We start from the raw sequence: 11,719 nt of genomic DNA on the forward strand, positions 1-11,719 counted from the left end.
GTGTGGGATTCTAGGTGATGGATCACAAAAAGCAAGCGAGGAAATGAAATGTTTGTTACTGAAGAGCAGAGGGACTCATTGCAGATCCCAAGGTCAGAACACCAGCCATGGGTGGTAAAGGCCTTCCCTCCTCTTCTCTCCTGCAGAGGGGCCGGGGGGGGGGGGGGGGCCGCCTGTGGGACTGGGTCCCAGGGCCTCTCCCCACCTTGCCCTGCACACTGTGTGGTTTTGTTCAGCTTTTAAATAAACTGTTTGGTACTTTTTGTGCCCCCACCAGTGGTACTGCAACTTAGCTTCATTATAGGGTGGGATAACAAGAGAGATCAAAGATGATTTTGAAAATAATAATAATGGCAGATAATACTTAGAAAGCACTTACTAGATGCCTGGCAATTGTCTGGAAATTATATATATATACTGAGTGGCCAGATTATTATGATCTCTGAACAAATAATAATCTGGCCACTCAGTGTGTGTGTGTATGTATTAGAGGTCAAATACATGAATTCGTGCATGGGTGGGGTCCAGCCAGCCTGGTGGGAGGGGGAGGGGGGCTTGATGGGGGTGGGATTGGCGGTTGGCTGGCCTGCCTGCTGGTCGAACTCCTGATTGAGTGGACAATTTGCATATTAGCCTTTTATTATATAGGATATACACTGAGTGGCCAGATTATTATGCGTTCAGAGATCATAATAATATGGCCACTCGGTGTGTGTGTGTGTGTGTGTGTGTGTGTGTGTGTGTGTGTAATGTATGCACTTGGGGGGAGGCCCTCAGCCCAGCCTGCACCCTCTCATAGTCCAGGAGCCCTCAGGGGATGTCCAACTGATGGCTTAGGCCCGCTCCCAAGCCAGCAGTCAGACATCCTTAGTGCTGCTGCGGAGGCAGGAGAGGCTCCTGCCACTGATGCTGCACTTGCCAGCTGTGAGCCCAACTTCTGGCTGAGCTGCGCTCCCCCTGTGGGAGCACACTGACCGCCAGGGGCAGCTCCTGCATTGAGCGTCTGCCCCCTGGTGGTCCGTGCGTGTCATAGAAACCCGTAGTTCCACTGTTAGGTTGATTTGCATGTTAGCCTTTTATTATATAGAATGTCTCAATCTTCACAACATACCTACAACATAGGTTCTGTTATTCTCCCATTTGGAAGACAAGGAAATGGAGGTATAGAAAGGTTAGGTAACTTGCTCAGGCCACACTTAGAACAAGGGCTTTAATTCTGGCCGTGTGTCCCAGAGTGTGAGCGCTTAGTCACTGCACTGTGCTGGGTCCTGACACTTCCTAACTAGGATGTGAGTCCTAGGAAAAGGTTCCTCAAACTACGAGTTGTGACTCATTGCATTGTGAAATCAACTTTAAGTTTAAAAAAAAAAATGGAATAGAGTAGAAAACAAAATATCAAATTCTAGGTAACAGGCAAGGTATTATTCTGTGGAAATTATGTTTCCATTTTATATTTGTGTCTTTATGTTCTAGGTCACAGCATACAATGTATTTCTTACAGGGGAGTTGCAATCAAAACCCCTTGAAAGTCAAGGCCCTAGAATGAACTTGGAGACCAGAGCTACAGCCCCGGGGGCTTCGGGAAGCCGCTGTGCTTCAGAAAGGGAGCAGCTGTGGCCTTGTCACCAAGAACTGTCTGCATCTGAGTAAAAGGAGATACTAATGCCCTCAAGGGTCCAGTCCCACACATTTACCCCATCAGAGACTCCATCTTCCCAGGGGAATACCCCAGGCCAGGAGGAGGGGGTAGAGGGAAGAACAGAAACAGAAGAATCAACAGAATTTGGTGAAAGAATAGAGAGATGTCCAGGTTCCTGGTTGAACAGGTGGGAAGATGGGGGTGCCACCTTTAAGATGAGAATCTGGAAGGAGGGGGCATTTTCTAGGGAAGGATTCAGTCTGGGTCATTACATTTAAGATGTGACTTCTTTACTTATTTACTTTATTTATTTGTTAAGTTTTAAGAGAAAGATTGTTTGGAAACTTACAGAAGGGCCCTTGGACTCAGGAAAAAGGCAGAGGTAATGCATACGGTGGGGGGAGGGGGTGGGGGCGAGGGAGAAGGGAAAGGCTCCAAAGTCCTTCATCTTGAGGGAGTTTAGGGGAGGCTCTCAATAGAATATTTATCAGCTTTATGCTGATGCACCAAAATGAGATTTATTCCCCTACCTTCATCTGTCCTTGGATATGGTTGGTAAAAATGGCACTCATTGGTTTTGTTATCTGACTCCCTGAGATTTTAATTTTTTTAATATGTACTTTATTAATTTTTTACAGAGAGGAAGGAGAGGGATAGAGAATTAGAAACATTGATGAGAGAGAAACATCAATCAGCTGCCTCCTGCACACCCCCCACTGGGGATGTGCCTGCAACCAAGGTACATGCCCTTGACCGGAATCGAACCTGGGACCCTTGAGTCTGCAGGCTGACACTCTACCCACTGAGCCAAACTGGTGAAGGGCTGTCTTCCTGAGATTTTAGCTACTTACATATCCTCTGGTTGGGGAGAAGTGCAAACCACTTACTCTTGAGTGTCCTTGGCTAGGGGAGTGTCCTTGGATGTACTCGATGGCTGGCTGGAACCTGCCTGGCTATCTATTGATTGGCTCAGTTTCCCTATTTCACTTGTCCTGGCTTATTAGTTTGTCTCACAACCTCCTGACCCCCATGGCCTCCTTAAACCAGATCGTGTTAGGGGGGGTGGGGAGGGGGGCGCTCAGTCCCAAGATTTCTTTACAGATTTCTAAGGCCAAGAAGGTGGGAAATGAGGCAGGTAGGCAGGGGGTGCTGCGGCCAGGCCCCCCTCCAGCATCCTTCACTGCCTTTCCCTGAGGCTGGTGGTAAGAGAGCATTGGCGGAGGAGTCTGCCCAAACCCAACCCCACCAGGAACTGACCCAAGAGCAGGAGGAGAGGGATTGTACCTCCCGAGTCCCCATCCTGGGGCTGCCAGAGTCAGAGGGGGGGCAGGGGAAGAGCCCCCTTCCTGGGGTGGGCAAGGCTCCTCTGCTCTAAACAGGGAGCTAATGTGAGAAGAGGGATCTGGTTTATGACACAGCCAGGGCAGACAGCGTCCTGGCTGGGCCTGGGGTCAGGGGGCCCCACCATCTGCTCCAGTTGGACATGGCAGTCAGTCCAAGGGGCCCTGACATGCCTGACAGTCCTTCCTGCCCTCAGAGTAGTCCTCCATCTGGATGGCCATGGTGCAGAAGTGGAGCTGCCCCTGTAGGCGGGCGCCGGCTGCCTTCAGCACCGCCTGGGCATCTGTGTCCTGAGCAGCGGCGATGTGGGCAGACAGCACGGGCAGACTGTGCAAGACTTCTACCCCCTCCACGGACAGCAGCAGGTCCCTCACAGGTGTGAAGTCCACGCCCTTGGGGGTCCCTTCCATTAGCACCGGGACCACGTCTCTCAGGATGGTCAAGGTTGTCCCCAGGACCAGAGTGGAGAAGATGAAGGTGCACACGGGGTCTACGTCCTTGTACTCCGGCTTGACGTATAAAATATAGGCTGCCGCTGAGACCAGTTTGGCTCAGTGGATAGAGCGTTGGCCTGCAGACTGAAAGGTCCCGGGTTCGATTTCGGTCAAGGGCATGAACTTTGGTTGCTGGCACATCCCCAGTAGGGGGTGTGCAAGAGGCAGCTGATTGATGATTCTCTCTCATCGATGTTTCTAACTCTCTATCCCTCTCTCTTCCTCTCTGTAAAAAATCAATAAAATATATTTTTTTAAATGCTGACTATGCTTTTTTAAAATAATAATAATAATAATAATAATAAATAATATATAGGCTGCCATCAGGACGCCCAAACTCTGCAGCAGGTGTCCTATCACATGGATGAAGGCAGCTCGGACACCGAGGTTCTCCTGCCCTTTTTCCTCCCTTTCCTCTCTTTTGCGGGATTGAATGTGGGTGTGATGGATGGAGGTGTGGCAACCAATTTGGATCCTGCAGATAAGAAAAGAGATATGCCTGGGGCTTAACAGAGTGGCAGAAGCCTGCATCCTTCCCACTATGGGCACCAAACATACTTCAGGTGCTTAAAAGAAAAATAAACCCTGTTTTTGAGAATTTTTTTTGTCAGTTACAATGGAATCTAATCATATTGGATTTAATTTCTGTTTTTAACAGTAAAGTTTATATAAAATGTCTGTCCTATCCATACCCCGAGATTAAAGTAATGCACCAAAGGCACTGGAACAATGAATCTAGATAAAAGGCCCATGAAAGTTCTGTGGGGGATGAATCACACTCACCAATTAAACAACAGGGGATGGGTTCCATTCTTATTGTTTGCTGGGGGCATGGAAGAGGGAGTCATTAGCCCAGGCTGAGTGAAAGTGACATTTAAGATGAATCCTCAACATAAGGAGGCTATTGCCAGGTATGGGAGGGATGGGGAGAGGGCATTCCAAGGATCACGGGATATGGGCAAAGGCAATGGTGTGTCCAACTTGAGGCAGTGTTCTCTGGAAGGCTGGCGTGTTTAGAGAAGTCTGTGATCCAGAGCAACCAGAACACCAGGTGAATGGGAGTGGCAGAAGAGGAGCCTGGAATGATTGGGCCATTGGAAAGGGCTTCGATGATCAAACTAAGGGATTTGGACTTAATCTACAGATAATTAAGAGCCACCCAATGATCCGCAAAGATTAGACCTCTACGCATGGTCGGCCAATGACCACACAGTTTCATATTCAGAACATTACTCTTTGGCCAACAAAATTGTGAAGGGACTCCCTATAGAAATACAGTGTCATTGTAATTTTTTCCCAGAGGACTCAAACAATTTGAGGGGCAAGAGGTGGGGTTGTTGGGGAGAAAAGGGGAAAGACAGAGGGAGAAGAAGAAGAAGAAGAAGAGAAAGAAGAGGAAGAAGAGGAAGAAGAAGAAGAAGAGGAGGAGGAGGAGGAGGAGGAGGAGGAGGAGGAGGAGGAGGAAGGAGGAGGAGGAAGGAGAAGAAGAGGAAGGAGAGGAGGAGGAGGAAGGAGAAGAAGAGGAAGGAGAAGAAGAGGAAGGAGAGGAGAAGGAGGAGGAGGAGGAGGAGGAGGAGGAGGAAGGAGAAGAAGAGGAAGGAGAAGAAGAGGAAGGAGAGGAGGAGGAGGAGGAGGAGGAGGAGGAAGAAGTGTATGTGTGCATATTTGATAGATACTCCAGCTGGTAATTACGGGAGAGAAGAAAGCCTGAAGACTTGCATCAGAAAATATTTCAAAAGAATGGGAGGGAGAATCCAGATGAATTTTGAAGTTTAGTTATGACCGTGGGACATTTACTGCCTAGAGAAAGAGGAAACTGTCTCTAAATTTATTTGTAATGAGATCCTCACACTGTGTCCCTTCGTCTATTTTTGAGGCCTCTCTGCAGGTCAATGGTACTAGATGTTAAATACCCTTTTGATCGATTTTCTAGAAATTTTATACCTGATATTGATTTAATTTCAGATTCCTTTTCTTTAATAAAACCCAAGGGGCATTTCATAATCTTAAAATTGTATTTCAGGAGAAGAGAGCAGACGTAAAGCGCCTGCAATGTGCTGATAATGCGGCTGGTGCTTCGCCCGCATTACCTGACTTGGTTTGCTCATCCCTGTAACCCGGATGCACACCTCTTACAGAGGGGGCTGAGGGCCTCAGAGACTGAGGGTAGCGCCCAGGCTTCTTCTCAGTGGCAGAACTGGGATATGGATTCTAATCAGCAAGCACATTCTGGCCCTGTCTTTCACAAGCTGGGAGGACTCGGGCATGTCGTGCAGCCTTCAAGAGGTGAACTAAGTTAACTCTGCCACTCGGCCATGGTGCTGACATCACTCTCCTAAGTTACACTTTGAATTCCCGGGGAGATGCTTCTGGGAACCTTAAAATGAGGCACACTGGTTATTACATTTCTCATGGGAAGGAAATACAGCATTGGTGTATTTTTTTTCTTGGAAGTTTTATTTATTTTTTTAAATATATTTTTATTTACTTCAGAGAAGAAGGGAGAGAGAGAGATAGAAACATCAATGATGAGAGAGAATCATGGATCGGCTGCCTCCTTCATGCCCCCTACTGGGGATTGAGCCCACAACCTGGGCATGTACCCTGACCAGGAATCAAACCATGACCTGGCTCATAGGTTGATGCTCAATCACTGAGCCATACCGGCTAGGCTACACATTCATTTTAAAGAGGACATTTATTTACTTATTTACTCATTTCTCATTGACTGCAGTTAAGGTCGTTCTTCAGAAAAGAGTCTAGGGAGACTTGTTTCCTATTCATTTATTTAAACATCAAATGTGATTCAATTTCCACATTCTAGTTTCTACTTTTCTGTCTAGTCTTTCCATGATGTTTTGAGAATTCAACATAGAATTCATCACTGGGGCTAGGACTTTTTCCCAATCAGGTAAGAATGGGAGTTTGTGTGCTAGCCGGTTTGGCTCAGTGGATAGTGTCAGCCTGTGGACTGAAGGGTCCAGGGTTTGATTGTGGGTCAAGAGCACATGCAAGGGTTGCAGGCTTGATCCCCAGTAGGAGGCCTGCAGGAGGTGGCCGGCCCATGATTCTCATCATGGGTGTTTCTCTCTCTCTCTCTCCCTCTCTCTCTCTCTCTCTCTCTCTCTCTCTCTCTCCCTTTCTCTCTGAAATCAACATATATATATTAAATAAATATATATTTAAAAGAATAGGAGTTTATTACTGTGCAAACTGTGTGTGATCAGGATGCTTTTCTTTCTAGAAATCAGCAAGATGCTTGCACTGGGCAGGTCTTGCCATTCTGATTGCCTGGAGCTGCATCTCAGACCCGCCTGGAGCATGCTGGACAGAGGATTAGCCACCAGGTGGTGCTCTTGGCTCTTGATATTTTCACTCTGGCGGCTTGAACAACAGTTCTGCAAACACAGAGGTTGCTAAGCCAGAGCTCCCACAATTAGTAACTAGGGAAAGGGTTGGTATAGTGATTGGGGATGTTTATGCTTTTGTAAGAGCCAATGCCTATAAACTATCAGATGGCTTTTTTTGATGATAATGGCTGGCACAGCAAAGTCATGAAAATTCCCTACAATTGTATAAATTGCGTTAGCTATTTTTTCTGTGTTCGTCCGTGGTTTATGGGCTGTAATCAGACTGCCAAGAGTGACTGAATGTACTCTTTTTACATGTTTATCTTGTTCCACACAAGATTTTAGACGTTTTCCATATATGCTTTTTCCCCATCGCCAGAAGTTCTCAGTGTGTTTTTCATTAAAATACTCCATGAAGAAAGATATCCTGGTCTAATAGGTTTGGGAAAGATAGCATGCTACTCTCAGAGATTTACAATACAGACCAGTACATTAAAATCTATGCGAAGTCCTGTTTTATTTCCAAAATATCATATGACAATTGAACCCATTTTAGTAGAATATTCATTAACATTTAGGGAACCTATTCTCATTTTGTTCCTAAGATATTAATGAATATGCTATTAAGAATGGGTTAGCCCCAGCTGGTTTTGCTCATTGGATAGAGCACTGACCTGTGGATTGAAGGGTCACAGGTTCGATTCCGGTCAAGGATACATGCCTGGGTTGTGGGCTTGATCCCCAGTGTGGGACATGAAGGAGGCACCCGATCAATGATTCTCTCTCATTACTGATGTTTCTATCTCTCTCTCCCTCTCTCTTCCTCTCTGCAATCAATAAAAATATTTTTAAGCCGAAACTGGTTTGGCTTAGTGGATAGAGCGTCGGCCTGCAGACTGAAGGGTCCCAGGTTCGATTCTAGGACATGTACCTTGGTTGAGGGCATATCCCCGGCGAGGGGGTGCAAGAGGCAGCTGATCAATGTTTCTCTCTCATCGATGTTTCTAATTCTCTATCCCTCTCTTCCTTTCTGTAAAAAATCAATAAAATATATTTAACAAAAATAAAAATATGTATTTTAAAAGAATGGGTTCAATTATAATTTAATATGTTTATGCAGGTGTCTCCAACAGGTGTTAAGTTCTTTTCTGTGACACGGGCTCAGCAAAGGCTTAGTGCATAATGGAGGCTTCATAAGTGTTAATTGTTATTTATGGGCTCCTAAGAAATGTTTTAATTAAATTATCTATCCATGGATACTACTAACTATGATTATTATTTATAAGCACTAATTATATTTTTAGTGGGGAAATGTATCCAACACCAAGTCATAGGCAACAGCAATAATGATGAATGAAACTTAGCATTAAATTATGGCCACATCCTCATGAAAGGGACAAGGATTAAAGCACTTTTGCCTCTACTTAACATTTAGTTTCCATTTTATTGCCTTTTCTCAATGTTTTAAGATCAATATATTGGTTATGGTGGGTGATCATTTTAATAGGCTACTGAATTTGGTTTGCTAGCTTTTTTGAGAATGATAAATATTAATGAAAATTCATAAAGGATATTGGACTTTAGCTTTCTTTCCTTGTATTGTCTTTGTTGGACTTTGGTATTAGGGTAATACTAGCTTCACAGAATAGAAAGTGTTTCCTCTTCATTTTTTGGAAACACTTGACAAGGATTGGTGCTAACCATTTTTTATATATTTGATAGAATTCAACAGTGAAGTCATGTGGTTCAACGCTTTTCTTTATTGGAAAGTTTTTAATGTGATTTGATCCTCTTGCTAGTTATAGGAATCAGAATTTCAGTATCTTCATGATTTAGTTTTAGTAGGTTATGTTTCTAGGGATTTGTCTGTTTCTATTGTTTAAGCCACCAGCCTGTGGTCTTTTGTTATAACAGCCCTAGCAAACTAATAACAGGTTTTAAGGCCCTTCTAATGTGTTCCAAATTTAAAATGTCTTTTCACTCTGTGAATTATATATTAGAAATGGATATTGTTATTTACATTTTCTTTTCTTTTAATTTTTTAATATGTTTTATTGATTTTACACAGAGAGGAATTGAGAGGGATAGAGAGTTAGAAATGTCAATGAGAGAGATACATCGACCAGCTGCCTCTTCACACCCCCCACTGGGGATGTGCCCGAAACCAAGGTACGTGCCCTTAACCGGAATCGAACCCGGGATCTTTCAGTCCGCAGGCCAACGCTCTATCCACTGAGTCAAACTGGTTTTGGCTTCTTTTCTTTTTTCTTAACTATGGAAAAATAAAACACACAAAATTCATCCTGCTGCCCTAGTCAGTTTTGCTTAGTGGATAGAGCATTGGCCTTCAGATGGAAGGGTTTTCAGGTTTGATTCCGGTCAAAGGCACATGCCTGAGTTTCGGGCTCCGTCCAGCGTGCAGAAGGCAGCCAATTAATGATTCCCTCTCATCATTGATGTTTCTGCCTCTCTCTTCCTCTCCCTTCCTATCTGAAATCAATAAAAATATATATTAAAAAATTCACCCTGCCAACAATTCCCAAGGGTGCATTACAATACTGTCATAATGCACATTGTTATGCAACAGATTCTCAGAACTAAGCTGCATCCTGCATGATTAAAACTCTACACACATTGAACAGCTCCCTACCTCCTGTGCCCCCAGCCATTGGCAACCACCATTCTACCTTGTTTTTATGAGTTTGACAACTTTTGACACCACATCTAATATTGTCCTTTTGTGGTGGCTGATTTCACTTAGCATAATATTCTCAAGGTACATGCCTATTTCAGCAAATGACAGGATTCCCTTTCTTTTTAAGGCTAAATAATATATACTTATCACATTTCCTTATCCTTTCAGCTATCAACATACATTTAGATTGTTCCCAACTCTTGGCTCTTGTGAATAAAGCTACAAAGCATTTCCTCAAAGCATTTAATGAGATTGAAAAAAATAGTTTTTATATTCATTAGTTAATGCAATAAATTACCTTTCTAAATTACTAAAATTTTAATATTTGTCACTCTACAGATTCATCTTGCCTAATTATGATCTGTATTGGTATCAGCTCATTAATAACTTAAGGTAATTACATCAAATATTTTGGTTTTTAATGGCTTTTGTGTGTGTGTAAAGGAAGTTATAATACAGGGATTCCCTGATGCTTGAATATTTAATAGAGTTTTTTAATAAACCTTTAGGATAGGAAGTATCTTTCTAGATACAGCTGGAAATAATAAAGTGATTGATATATTTAACTATGTCAAGAGAAAACTGTATTTTTATTGTTTTTTATATTCTCTTTGTTTATGTGTTGGAATGGTGCATATTATGTTGTTTTTTGTTTATTAATTTATTGGGCTGATACTGGTTGACACAATTACACTGGTTTCATGGGCACAATTCTACAACAAATCATCTGTACCCTGTATTGTGTTCACCATCCCAAGTTAAGTCTCTGTCCAACACCATTTATCTTTCCTGTACCTTCCTCTACCTCCCTACTCGACAATCACCACACTGTTGTCCATGTCCATGAGTTTCTTCTCTTTTTTTTTTTTCATTTTTGCTCAATCCCTCCACCAACCCTACCAACCCCGCCCAACAGCTGTCAGCCTGCTCTCTATGATTTTGTCTCTATTTTGTTAGTTCATTAGATTTCACATGAGTGAAATATATGGTACTTTTCTCTGAAGAATGATGCATATTATGATAATGAAATAAAAATTCAATAAACAATTTAAAAATATTTCCTGAGAAGTTCTATGTAATGTGAACATTTAAGCAACATGCTGCCATCAATTTTCTCATCCGTAAAATGGGATAGGTAATGGCATCTTCCTTATGAGTTGCTGTGAAAATAGTTAGAAATAATAGTTACCATCGTGGATACTAGAAAGTAATGCCCCATTCATTTTTCCACCAAAATGATCGTCACCTTATAATTTTTACTCTTCAAGTGTGCCATTTTCAAGATACATTCTATTGTTGCAAAGTGAATCTTATAAATTCTTCTTAGAGTTTGATGATCCTTTTGAAATAAAATCTCTCTCTCTCCACATATATCTCAAATAATATCGCAAGAGACTTATAATGAAAATCTACCTTCTCCACCCTTTACTCAGACTCCCAGAAACAACTTCATTTTTCCGGTTATAACCCTATTTCTACATGAGCTACTTACGCATTTTTCAGCTTTTAATTTTTTCTCTCATTACTTTCTCCTCTGAAAAAAATTAACATGTATTTCTCTTACATAACTTACCTTGCCAGGTATAATTACTTAAAGAATTTGGATAAACCAGCCGAAACCGGTTTGGCTCAATGGATAGAGCTTCAGCTTGACCCGGGTTCGATTCCGGTAAAGGGCATGTACTGTACCTTGGTTGCGGGCATATCCCCAGTAGAAGGTGTGCAAGAGGCAGCTGATCGATGACTCTCTCTCATCGATGTTTCTAACTCTCTATCTCTCTTCCTTCCTCTCTGTACAAAATCAATAAAATATATTTTAAAAAATAAATAAATAAAATTTGGTTTATCCAAATTCTTTTTTTTAAAATATATTTTATTGATTTTATACAGAGAGGAAGGGAGAGAGATAGAGAGTTAGAAACATCGATGAGAGAGAGTCATCCATCAGCTGCCTCTTGCACACCCCCTACTGGGGATATGCCCGCAACCAAGGTAGATGCCCTTGACCGGAATCGAACCCAGGACCCTTCAGTCCCCAAGCCGACGCTCTATCCATTGAGCCAAACCAGTTTTGGCTGGATAAACCAAATTTTAATGTCTATTGTCTTGTCACATAAATGCTTACCATTTTATGACATAAATCTTATCCAGAGAAGTACCATGTAAGATAATACGAATACATTTCCTTCCTAAATTTTTC

The sequence above is a fragment of the Pipistrellus kuhlii genome, unplaced genomic scaffold, assembly GCF_014108245.1.
Source record: "Pipistrellus kuhlii isolate mPipKuh1 unplaced genomic scaffold, mPipKuh1.p scaffold_m20_p_8, whole genome shotgun sequence".
Taxonomy (NCBI): Eukaryota; Metazoa; Chordata; class Mammalia; order Chiroptera; family Vespertilionidae; genus Pipistrellus; species Pipistrellus kuhlii.